The sequence below is a fragment of the Phalangium opilio genome, unplaced genomic scaffold (assembly GCF_054372755.1).
Source record: "Phalangium opilio isolate 3A_F unplaced genomic scaffold, DU_Popi_V2 ptg000217l_1, whole genome shotgun sequence".
Classification (NCBI taxonomy): Eukaryota; Metazoa; Arthropoda; class Arachnida; order Opiliones; family Phalangiidae; genus Phalangium; species Phalangium opilio.
The window spans coordinates 3,592,313-3,606,380 of NW_028324218.1; the positions used below are offsets into that span (position 1 = coordinate 3,592,313).

The 14,068-nt window shown below is 33.6% G+C and overlaps 1 protein-coding gene across 1 annotated transcript in view; it reads left to right on the forward strand.

Annotated features, from left to right (window-relative positions):
• LOC149615723 (protein-tyrosine sulfotransferase-like) overlaps positions 1–14,068 on the forward strand; it is a 64,358-nt gene that overhangs the window by 45,200 nt on the left and 5,090 nt on the right. The gene's annotated exons all lie outside the window — the stretch shown is intronic.

Genomic DNA, 14,068 nt, shown 5'->3' on the forward strand with positions numbered 1-14,068 from the left:
ATTGAATTTATCTATCATGGAATTTCCATTTTAAAGGGAGTATAACCCTAATTTATAGAAGACGAAATTCCCATAATCCCTTTCGCGTTACGCAACAAAACGCCTTTTCCCTTTATATATATAAGTATAGATTGACAGGAATCCAATAAGGGCCACTTTGTAACCTTATAACTCAATATCATCTCCGCATACCATCTCCGATATCTTTAAACAATTCCAATATCAATTTAGAGAAGGCCGATAACTCCATACCGATGTAGATATGTGTACAGGGTGCTTATGATAAGGTGAAAGATGCATAAGTATTGGCGCGCCATAGTCCTGCAGTCCCTCTTTCAAAATACAAGGGGGGGGGGACGTAAAAGGAGGAGGCGCCGGGCTATTTCGCCTCCTCTCCTCAGTCGGAAAATATGACTGTAATTTTCGTACTCATTCGCGTCGCGCTGACGTGCACGAGTTTTCAAGAACCAATCAGATGCTGCTGGTTGTTGTAATTTAGAGGCGGCAGGGATTAACTCCGGACCTACGTCTACGTTACGTTTGGACTGGAGATAAAGCTGCTGGAAATGTGGATGAACGAATTTATACCTTCTCCCTAGTAAACTAGATATCACTTCTTGATTGGAGTATTTTACGGATAACCCCTTAAATTTCATTAAGAAACTGATTAAGATAATGATTTCTAATATAATTTAATGATTAGGGGTCATCCCTAAAACACCCCAATCAAATCATAATTCTAGAATACAGTGCAATCCCTTGTGGCAAATTAACAAAATGGAGATGGATAGAAGTATAGAACATTTTCGACTCAAAATTGATTGATTTCCCAAAGAACAATTAACAACATCCCCCTTTATTTATGTAAGGCAGGCTTATCAGAAACACCCTGTACACATATCGTTCTCTAATGCTTATATTGAACTATTGCCTAGCAACGTTTTTATCCGATCTTGAGATTCCCTTAATACTAAGACCAATTTTATTTTTTCGTATAATATGCCACGGAATTATATTATATCTGATCTACTTCTTGGGCGTGTACCACTCCGCCCGTTTACGATAACCAAATTATATCACGTACCCGTATTTATGAATATATCAAAAACAAAAGAGGAGGCCACTCCCCAATTTTAATGGTGTGTGTTTTATGTAACGACAAAAGTTAATAAATAGAAAGTTCCATTAATTTCTTGTAGTCAGGGAGCCCAGCTGTCCTATAATTCCTATAAAATCAAATCCTATAAATATTTTTGAACCTGTCCTATATTGTTATGCTATAATTTCATGAAAGGTCAGACTATAATATTTCCTATATATTTTTGATGCTTAGTTTGGGGTCTTAGTTTTCGTTTATAGTTTAGCATTATCAAATTTATTGTAACTAAAATTTAGTTATGGCTCTTTTAAAATAGAGATGACATTTGGGACTAGATTTGACACCGAAATTGATCAGGCGGAGTTTGCTTCCTCAGGATTATTTTTTAATTATATTATATAATTTAATTTAATTAATTAAGTTCCTCTGAATTTAATTCAAAGTAAAATCCCCAATTTATTATTATTATTTTTATTTATTTGAGATTTTTCTATATTATAGTTTAAGCCAAAATAGTTAGTATTATATATGAGCATGCTTTTTTATTCCTATATTTTCCTATAAAAACACGTGCTTTTCTCTCCTATAAAATCCCATAATTCCATAAGAAAAAATTCCTATTTTTCCTATAAGGAATTTTTGGAATTGTCTATATTATACCCCAAATGTTAGTACTAAAATTACAGGTAGATTTAAGTTACAGCGTTTTTGCTGTAACATTTTTATCATTGAATATTTTTTGCTGGGTGTAAGATTTAGATGTTTGATCGAGCGATTCTTTCTCCACTCTTTTACCCAACCCAATACGTGATGTTCCCAAAAGACCGGTGTCCTTTATGCTGTCCTTGTACTGTCCGAAACCCTCTTTATTAGTTCTGGTATGTTTGCCCAATGATCCTCTTCCTATTCAACTCCCTATTTTATTATACCTTCTACATCAAAAGGTAATAAAATCGAAGTAATAATTGTGCTGAATTTTTGGATGGTTTGTTGAGAGAGATTAAGTTGGTCAGATATCATATCATGTCACGCCTTCTGCGTTATGACGTTTTAAAATTGACTCTAAGGTCTTTTTCTCGAGCACTGATTGGTGTAGAAACAAGTATTTGGTATCGTTGGATAGGCTATCATATACTCGAGGGATTTTCCTTCAATTGTTATTAAGATGGAGTTACTAAGGTTTAAAGTTGGTCTTGTATTTAAGCATAATTATCTCGAGATGTGATTGTTGTAGGCGCAAGTTTTTAGTATCAATAGATAGAGGATAAGTTGGACTATCATATATTCAAGGGATTTTCCTTGAATTGTTATTAAGGTAGAGTTACGAAGGTTTAAAGTTGGTCAATGATCCAATTAAGCATAATTATCTCGATATCTGTTTGATGAATAGGCTAGTTTTTAGAATCATTGGATAGAGAATAAGTTGGACCATCATATACTCAAGGGATTTTCCTTGAATTGTTATTGAGATGGAGTTACGAATGCTTAATGTTGGTCATGGATCCCATTGCTTTTAAACCCGATTATAATGTCGATCTCCTGTTGGCAAACGCGCAAGTATTTAGTATCGTTGGATAGAGGAGGAGTTGGACTATCATAATCTCAAGGAATTTTCATTGAATTATTGTTAAGACAGAGTTACGAAGGTTTAAAGTTGGTCATAGGTCACATTTATTTTAAACCCTATTAACTTGATCCCCTATTGACATATGCACAAGTATTTAGTATATTTGGATAGTCGACCAATTTCCATCTGAATGTTGTAAAACCAATCGGAAGTTCATCAGAGTCCTTTGATGACTTTAGATTTATTCACTTCTGTAACGGGGAGTTAATACGGTTTGTTGGTTTTCACGTCAGTGTATTTAGTGTTTGTTAAAGGCGTGTTACATCGATATCTACCTCTCTTTTATGTCTTCTGGGACTAAATATATATTTTTTTCTCTCTTAGTTCACAATATTGAATTTAAACGTGAACTCTAGTCTTTATACTCATTTTACAAACGAAATCATATAATATACATTAAATTAAATTAAGAATTTAGTTGGCATTAAGAATGATTTCTATTGGGACTTAAACTTAAATATTCAACTCAACAACGTCCTTTATTGAAATAATAAAAGAAAAGCCAGACGACAACTTAACTTGAGACTAATTCCCCATAGAAAACCGGTTTTTGCAATGTTAATTTTGTTCAGGTTAACTTGTTCGTTTAAATTATTCCATTTTATGTCCTTAACGATTCTATATTAAATTTCTCTGTTTAATTTTAATTGGGGTCGAATTCAATACGTGCTTTTTCGAGTTTGTTTTATATTTTTTATTAAATTAAATATAACTAATATAAATAATTAGTTTTTTTAATAAGAAATAATATTCCACGTTTGTTTTAGTATTATATCTTTATTATTTTCAGTTATTAAACCAGGGATAGATTTAATTTTAGAAGTAGGAATGGAGAACGGAACGGTTAGTATTTACTTCAGTAGTCCGACTCATAGACCACCCAGTATAGATATGCCCCTCCCTCCAACCAACACGTAACGAAAAGTTTAAATTATCTTATTGGCTGCTCACTTAAACTACGTTTTGATGACGTTACTGACGGGGACGGCGAAAAATAGTGTCGTAATTCCTTTTTACCTCTGTCGCTATGACCCGCGCCGCCTCTTCTTTCATACACCCCCCCCCCGTCCCGTGGAAGGGGGCCCCAGATAACTCTGTTCTCCATTCCTACTTCTAAAATTAAATCTATCCCTGTTAAATATTAAGTTTACTCTTTGATAACTAGATTAAGTTTTAATATGAAACTATAGTTTATTGTCAACGATACACTTCATTTTAGAGCATAGATAGAGTCGCTAATGTCATAAATTTAGATAAACTTTAATGCGCAAAGTTTTGTCGCACCCTTTCCTGGAAATGGAAAGGCAAACAAAGACTTTAATTGGTTTTCAAGATAAAATGGAACCGTCATAAACAGATGATAAACTTTAAATTAATTGTTAAATTTAGCGGAAAAGAATATAGATTTTTATTTTATTATTATTTTAAATTATCTTTGCCTCTATACAGGGTGTTTCTGATAAGTCTGCCATCCATAAATTAAGGGAGGTGTTAATTGTTCTTTGGAAAATCAATTTATCAATTTTGAGTCAAAAATGTACTGTAACTTCTTTGTCTATCTCCATTTTGTTAATTTGCCACAAGAGACACTCACTGTTTTCGAGTTAAGATTGCTGTTGGATTTAATTAATAAAAATGATTTAGACAATGATTGTTTACTAATTAAATGATAAGGGGTCATCCCTAAAATACTCCAATCAAATCATAATTCTTGAAAACAGTAAGTGTCCCTTGTGGCAAATTAACAAAATGGAGATAGAAGTTACATAATTTTCGACTCAAAATTGATTTCCCACAACCTTTTGGAAACACTTTGTAAATTGGTCTAAATCTTCCAGAACTACTTGAAGAAATGGTTAAGGTTATTGTAAAAGAATGTTCCCCAAAGCGATAAATATAATTCTGTCTTGTGGTTGTGGTTTTAACCAAGAACAATTTATTTTCTTAGAATAATTTCTTTTAAATCTCGCGAAATTCCAAGAATTTTAATTAAACTTGCTTTTGGTAACCACGTGTTTTTTTCTCTCTCTCTCACGTGTCGTTGAAATTAAGCTATAAAATACTTTTTAGACTAAGAGGAGTGATACCATTTACACCAGGAGGCCAAGGTACCTAGCGGAAAAAGTGCCCCCCCCCCCAAGTAGCCTGGCGTTCTGGTGTAAACGGTATCAATACTCGTAGTCTATGCAGTACTGCATTCCTAACTCTTTTTAAATACATCTTGGTATTTAAGTATGTAGTTTTGATTGTAGTGCAAACTTAGGCTGAAATTAATTTAAATATATGCAAATACCAACGTGTTTGTGTCCATTTTAAGTGACAGTGCAAACATTTCCCTCCAATTACTTAAAGTAAGATTAAAACCAAAAATTAAATAGTTTATTTCTAAAAAAAAATTCATATTAATAATTTACGTGTTTATGACCTTCTTAGCGTGCGTAAAGGATGACCCCATATTAATAAAAAAAACCTAATCAACCCCTTTATAAAGTTTTCTAACAAAAAAAAAAGAAATACGAAATCAAGCGACACTTTGTATGAAAATTAGGCTTAGTTGGTTTTAGGCGCAATTGAAAGTTTTCGCGCGTTTTTTCTTTCATCACGTGCATCATTAGGCACGATAAGAAAAAGCCCGCCAAAATGGAAAAGAATAAGTTTTTCTTTCGCGCGCCAGTTTCCATGGTGATAGACGACAATTTTTCATAGTTATACGTGAATTTTTTTAAATTTAGCTTCGTCCTAAATTTCTTATTGTATGTATAATACAATTGTGTCGTCGTAATGCTACTGAGAGACTTAGAGCAGCTCGAGATAACTAGTTCGAGAAGGAGAACGACGGAAGCGAGAATTCAATTGAAGTCCTAAGTACACTCGGTGCACGTGGTTAATTATTTAACTTTGCAGCTAGGACCTAATTCCATCTAGGCACTCCTATTTAGTCTGCATTACTAAGCCCAAATTTGACAGCAGCGCCCCACTCACCAGGCCCCTCCCTCGCTTTACCTCCTCGAATCTATGACCTCACTCACTCACTCACTTCAAAATTACAAGCCTTTCAGTTTGTCATGACCAGATATTAATTAAACAAACTTATGGGAGGAACATATCTTATGGTCTTGACCGTATTGTTTAAATTCTTATTCTTATTCCGAAGTCTAGGACAACGACGTTTTTCTGTGACACAAAATTAATAACAAAAACGTGATTTCGATAACAGGCACATAGCATAGAGCTATTTCCAATTTTGACTTGAGCTCGAATTTCTGGCCCAAAAAATGGGAATTGTGCTTGGGAAATAGTGTTCTTTTTTTTTCTGTCTTTCTCTCCTTGAATGTTCTCTCCTCGAATACGAGGGGCCATTCACTCAGTTTAATCGGTGTACAAAGTGATTGCACGTAATCTTTAGAATCCCTGCCATTGACAGTGCAAAAATTATTACATGTAATATTAGAAGTTAGATAAGGGATTAGAAGTATCGAGGTAACGAAATTCTTCACTTGGCGAAAGTGAATGAATATTCTTGATAACATACCAACGGTTGTCCCTCTGGTGGCGGTTTCTGAATTTTCCCCCTCCAAAACGTGAGACGCTCGCGGTGGTATTCGGCCGAGCTAGATTCAAGCAGCCGCGTCCGTGTTCCGCGGCTTTAGGTTGAGGGGAACGGGGTAGGAAATATTTTTGGAACTCGGCCAATTTTTTCTCTCTAGTGTAGGCGCGATGGAAGCGGCATAAAATCCTCAAATTTGTTCACTAGTGCCAGGATCTATTAGACTTTACTTCTAGTCCCTTATTTTACTTCTGGTAATACGTAAACCGTGTACAGGGAATTTGATAGTGATTAGCCCCTCGACAAAAATGTGACAAGTTAGTTTCCTCCATATATAGTTACTACTTTCAGCTTCCTTTAACCAATATTGAATTTTTCTTATGCAAGTTATTTTCTTTAGCAAATTTCCTAGGCCTAGCATATTTTATTATAGACTTAGTATTGAGTTTATCTTTTCGGGTTCTGTTTAAAATGCATCCCAAGTTTGTATTGTCGTCTGGTTCGTTTTGAAGGCAAGAAATAGGTCTATTTCATATTCAAAGGACTTCCCCTATCTCTTATAGAACCAGAATCGGGGTTAAAAAAGTGTAATGTAAAAAATCCCATATTAACGCTATGGAGAGGACGTTAATTAACAATTTGCTTAATTACTCGGGCCCTGATTATTTTAACCCAAAATTATTTATTATCGTTGGAAAGCTAAGAAATAGGGCTATAACATACTCAAAGGACTTCCCCGTATCTCTAATAGAACCAGAGTTATAAGGTGTTATATAAATAACCCCATGTTAACGCTATGGAGAGGATGTTAATTAACATTTTCCTTATTACTCGGGCCCTGATTGTTGTAACCCCAATTAATTAGTATCGTTGAAAAGCTAAGAAATAGGGCTATAACATATTCAAAGGACATCCCCTATCTCTTATAGAACCAGAGTTAAAAGTTGTCGTGTGAATAATCCCATGTTAACGCTATGGAGAGGACGTTAATCAACATTTTGCTTAATTACTCGGGCCCTGATTTTTGTAACCCCAAGAATTTAGTATCGTTGGAAAGCTAAGAAATCGGGCTATAACATACTCAAAGGACATCATTGTATCTCTTATAGAACCAGAGTTAAATGGTGTAATGTAAAAAATTCCATGTTAACTCTATGGAGAGGACGTTAATTAATATTTTGCTTAATTACTCGAGCCCTAATTGTTATACCCCCAACGTGCTTGGTATCGTTGGAAAGCTAAGAAATGGGACTATAACATACTCAAAGGACATCCCTGTATCTCTTATAGAACCAAAGTTATAAAACTCCAAAGTTTATTTAATATAATTGATTTTTGTCAAATTCAATTTTACTCGTTCCACTAAAAACATATCGGAATAAGTTTCTAATTTAATATAAAGCCAGCTAGTCAAATCCAATACTGAATATATGACGATCTGTAATTGAAAAATCTGGTTCTGTCAAATCTTTAATAAAAACCTAATTAAGCCTTAGAAACGTAGAAAAGGGGGATTTTTCCGACGTTAAAGCAAAGCACCAGATGATTATTGGAACCCAATGAATAGAATCAGAAGTATATAATACTTCTTCTCTTCGAGAGAAGTGTACCACCACAAAGCGGGATGGGTGATACTAATTAGTATTTGTAACATCGTTCTTCCATGCAACATCAATTTACATTTGAACTAGTGCACATGCAAGGTTACTAAACCGAATCATGTATGCACATGCGCCATTTTAAATAGTTCCCTCATCATTACTATATCTATTAGAGGCCGAGGGGTTAGACGCTCTGGATCTCTGTGTACACCTGAGTTCAGCTTTGACAGTGAATTGAGTTCAAAGCCTTCGGAACTCACAGTTCAGCTTTGACAGTACATTGAATTGAAGATATATTGTACACCCGAGTTCTCAAGTGTCTACCCCCTCGATTATCCCTGAACTATTTGCCAAGGCGTATGCATACGATTGTGGATTAGTTTTTGTTTGTCCCACGTCAAGACGATCAAGGTGCGATGTAATACCCATCTTAATTAAGTTTGATGAACAGCGGGAGAGAAAATGTTCAAAAAGGGTAATTCCCTCGCCTGGGGGAAGAATCATTCATGCATGTTACATAACTAAAGCATACAGAGTGTCCACTCACACTTCTTCTATTATCCTCTTCTGATTGAATCCATTTCATTTGCATATCGCGTTTGGAACATACACTAGTTTTCAACTTCGTTTTTTGCTACTCCAAAGAGCATGCATCTAACTAGAACTTTATTATTCGTCGATAAAACTTTTATATATCTCGTAAAAGGTGCGAATATGAAATTGTATTCATTAGCATAAATCTCGTAAATTAGTAAGCTTTTTCGTTTCCCGATAAAAGCCAAATTTATTACTTTTTTTTATTTTTTTGTTATTTCAATTGGGGACCCCATCTGGTCGGTCCAGAGGAGACCACCTTGTATAATAATATCTGTGTCCCCATTTGAATCTGAAACGAAATGGATGTATATTATAGAATTTACACAAGAGATATTTTTAGCAAACGTTGATTTATTCATAAGGTAGAATGAATGACTACGTTTCTGGTAATGGTAAGGTCCTAATTTATATTGAAAAACCAAATTTTTTGAAGTTTGTTTCGTAAGATAGTATATTGTGGTTTAATTTTGGAAGTATTTCTCTACCTAAGGTGTATTTTTAGTGGAGTATTAATTTGGGGTTGAAGTTCAAAGGTTATGAAAGGTTATGTGAATAAAAAATTCGGATTGTTTTTCAAATATACATTTTTTGTTTCGAAAGGTGTATTTTCTAGTAGAGTATTTGTTTGTTTTGTTTTTTAATTTAGGGTTGAAGTTCAGAGGTTATGTAAATAAATATTCGTGTTGTTTTTGAACGTATTTTTCTTTACATTTTTTTGTTTCGTAAGCATTTTTCATATTTATTTATTAATTTATAAAAATTCGTGTTGTTTTTGAACTTATTTTCCTTCATATATTTTGTTTCGTAAGCATTTTTCTTATTTATTTCTTTGTTAAAATTAGTGAATTTTTTATTTTTTATTTTTTAATAGAAAGAGCGTAAAAAATAATGACTATTATTAATTGGAACTATGTTTCTATCTACAATATTAAAAAAGATACGAGCAATTAAGTTTCCATAGTGGACAGACACTACGCGTTAGGCTTCTTTACTGGGGAGTACCTCTATTGGACGCGACGCCTAGTACCACCAGACGCGTTCGTCCAATAGAGATACTCCCCACTACGGATTTAACTTAATTGCTCGTATCTTCTTTAAAATTATAGATAGAAACATGGTTCCAATTAATAATATTCATTATTTTTTACGATCTTTCAGTTAAAAAGAACAAAATTATATCCCAGTGCATCCCTTTAATTGTTAACAAAATTTTAAATTAAAATCATTATGATAAAACTTAATGAACAATTTAATTCGTATCTCCTCTAGACTAACGACATTTTCTAACCAGATAAGGAACGTTGTATAATGAAATGTAATATATATACAGGCTATTAACTGTAAGCCCTAGTACCATTAACGTGGAGACATAAAATTTATGCAGCGTTTACTGAGATTGTACCTAGGGGGAGGCACCTTACGGAGAGCATCTCCTATCATTTTCAGTATTTGACAAACCAGGGCTTCGCGCCAATATTCTCCAACCCAAACAACTGCTGTCAGTAGCGCGTGCCGGCAAAATTATCCGGAGATCCATTTGTCATAGATATTAGAACGGTATACTTTAACAAGAAGCGATATCTAGTTTACTAGGGAGAAGGTATAAATTCGCCCCACATTTCTAGCTTTATCTCCAGTCCAAACGTTACGTAGGTCCGGAGTTAATCCCCGCCGCCTCTAAATTAAAACCAGCCAGCATCTGATTGGTTCTTGAAAACTCGTGCACGTCAGCGCGACGCGAATGAGTACGAAAATTACAGTCATATTTTCCGACTGAGGAGAGGAGGCGAAATAGCCCGGTGCCTCCTCCTTTTACGTCCCCCCCCCCTTGTATTTTGAAAGGGGGACTGCAGGACTATGGCGCGCGCGAATACTTAGGCATCTTATACCTTCTCCCTAATAAACTAGATATCACTTCTTGGTACAAAATCCTCGATGAGTTTGTGTAATTGCATTTATAATGTATTTCTGATATCTATGGGAACATATAGCGGGAGATTTGAGAGCGCGTGGCGCGTGCGCTTTTCCCGCCAAACACAGGACAGGGAGAGCGCGCTCGATAACTGTTGTATTCTTCTATTAAGCCACGTGCTGCCTTCGTAGGCGGATGTGTGCCACTGTAGCTCTTCAGCAGTTCATACCATTTCCCGCTTTCTCTGTCTGCTCTAGCCCTGCTAACGGTACTAAAAGTTTGCTCTACATTTTCCTGCAAAAGATAAACGCGAACCGAGTTTTGTTATTGGAAAATCGGTTTAAGTTTTAAAGATTGGAATACCGGATTGAAATTGAAATTGATTTTGAGATTCCATTCTCCATTCTTTTGTTTGGTTTAAAAGTTTGTTTCTAGATAAAATCGAAAATCGTTAATTTGTTTAATGGTAAGAGATATTTTTAATATTTGTTTTGTGGTGTGTTTTAATTGTTAATTATTTTAGTGATGTTAGATATTAAACAATGTGTAGAGGACATTTTGAGCTTTAAAATGAGCCTAAGAACGTTAAAATTGAGCCATAATTAAAGAAGTTATTAATTATTTTAAAATCAAATTGATTTAAAAATTAATTTGAAATTTTGGAAAACTTTCCTAACTTTCTTATTTATAGTCCGATTTGAACGTTTTTGGTTTCATTTTAAAGGTAAAAATGTGATCTAACTGGTCAAGTAAATTTCATGACTAGTTTAGTCATGAAACCGTGGGAATTCTTGAAAATGTTTCATAGATGTAAACATGTTATTTTCACCTGAATTATCAGAGTCGCTTTATCAGTCAATGTGTCAATATTTGGCCTAAAAAGGTTAGAATAGGTTAACTCACCTTTGCATTTCCGGTTTTTCCTGTGTACTTTAACGCGTACTGTACAGTTGTACTATCAGTTTTGTTGCGGAAGTAAATGGGTCTGGTTGTGAGCGGAAGTTATGGGTTAAAGGTGGGGAAAGTAACTTTTTCAAAATATTATCACTTAAAAATTTATTTTGTAAAGTTACAGTGATTCTGTTACAATGTGACAAGTTTTGTCAAAATTGTAACATAGATAAATAAACATAAATATAAAATAAATAAAAAATTAATTTAAAATAAATAAAAATATAACATAAAATAAATAAAAAATTAATATAAAATAAATATGAAATGAATAAAAATTAAATAGAAAATAAATAAATACAATAATAAAAAATGATAAAATAAACAAAATAATAAATAGATAAATAAAATAATAAAACAATAAAATAAATATAAAATACACAAAAATTATTTTTGAATTCATCAAAATGAAACTAACCATTTTTGCCCCTCGAAAATGGTTTTGGTGCAGACCTTAACCTAAGTGCATTGTTAATTACGTCTACGTTGGAAGTGGTTTATCGTGTAGAAAGCTTCGGTTTTAGATTAGGGGGACCATAACAGCTTAAAGCACATTACTTGGAGACGCATCTTGCATTATAAATAAGTTAAAATATCGTATAAATAGGGAATTAAAACGATTTATTTTGCCGGTGTACGTGATATAGTGATATTAGAGAAGAAAGGAAAAAAATACGGTGTTTATACAGCGGTAAATAAGAGTAAGTGATTTGAATAGCTGTGGGTGGGATGAATTGCATAGCCCTGCCTGACATTGCAATGGAATATATGAAAAATTGTAAGGATCAACTCCAGACACGTCATAATAACGGTGTTGAATATATTGTATATTTGATTGAATTTATTTTTTGTAATTACTTTTTTTTTCTTTCAATTTTATGAATCTAGCTTAAAATATTTTCCATGAAAATCCCTTGAGTTTTTTTATAGCCCGAACTCTCCTATATACTAATTGCTTTGATTAGAGCTTGAAAGAATAAGATTTGAATAGATAAAACGTACCCTCTACTTTGAAGCGTGGTAACTCTAGCTTAAAAATAATTTCAATGAAAAAACCTTGAGTTCATGATAGCCCAATTTCTGCTCTATCCAACGATACTCAATACTTGACCCTTCACCCATAAAATCTCGAGATAACAAGGTTTGAATAAAATTAAACGAACCCCAACTTCGAAACGTGATGACTCTAGCTTAAAATATTTTCCATGAAAATCCCTTGTATTTATGAAAGCCCAAATCTCCTCTATCCAAACTCCAAAGATACTAAAACTTGACTCTACAAAAAATCAAGACTCGATTCGAAATAAAATATAGCCCAACTTCAAAACGTGATAACTCTATCTTAAATTAATTTCCATGAAAATCCCTTGAGTATATGATAGTCCAAATTATTCTCTATCCAACAATACTAAATACTTATCTCCATACCAATCACATCGCGAGATAATCAAGGCAAAACCCAGACATCGTAAAATTTTCTCTTTAATATTTCTTTTTACTCCTTGGGAAAATACACTCTTGGCTTAAATTTATTACTATATTGCGAAAAGCCGATGTCAAATTTGAAAATATTCCGAACATAAATTTTTCCAAAATAACTTAAACCTTTTTTTATTTTTATTTTGAAAAATGTCGTAGAGAAAATTGACAGGGTAATGGCAGAGTCTATTTATTACTATGTAAGTTTCAATATAAAAATTGCATTAGGTGCTATCACCATAATATTAGATTTTATAGAAGGGGTTAAACTGACAACAGTCCATCATACTAAATCATACACTTGACATAAGTGGGAGAAAACAATACTGGTCTTAGGTTAGAACTGTTTCACCAGTATTATTTTTATTATTATTAACTTCCGGTTGTGGTAGCCAATAAGAACACACTTATAAATACTATAAAGACAGGAATACATACAGCTACTAGGAATCATTGTGTATCTCAATGTATCTAGGCGGGTTTTATGGGAGGAGCTAGCTAGACTAATCTTTATGAATGAAGAATTTTACCTCACGAATTAATAATCTATCTAGCTGTGCCTGTTGCACCTTAAGCCTTGCTCGCCTAGGAACTCGCGTTGCAACCCAAACAACCAATGAAAAAATCATACAGTTAGAAAGACTCCATCAGAATTATGAGACGTGACGGGGGTAGTAAGTTCTCAATCCCGGTATACCCAAAAAATCCGAATTCATAAAAATTAACATGGGATATATGTGGGGGCATAATTATTTCTAGTAGCTGTATGTATTCCAGAATTTTTTCATAGAAATTAACATGGAATACGCAATTATTCCTAGTAGCTGTATTTATTCCTGCATTTATACTAATTTACTGGCAAAAATAAAGTTTAAGGTATCTTTAGAATTGAAGTCCTTAATTCCTGGGTTTTAGATGCGTAACGAAAAAATAAAGATGATAATTTTTTTATTCGGTATGCCTAACATATCTAATTATCTTAATTACTTCGAATGTTTATGGTATGTGATCTTCTTCATTTAAAGGCGGAGTGCATACTCGTTGACCCGTGACCCTTTGAGAGGGGGAAGGGTCAAGTACCGACTTTTGTTACGCTCTGATTACTTAACAAGAAAGCTATTCCATGATAATTTACACAGAAAACATTTTAGCTATGGAACAACTTTCAGATCTTTGAAGGTTAAGCGTAACTAATTACTTAAGTAATTAAGCATCTCGTTAATTACTATTACTTTAATTATAATTATAATTATAA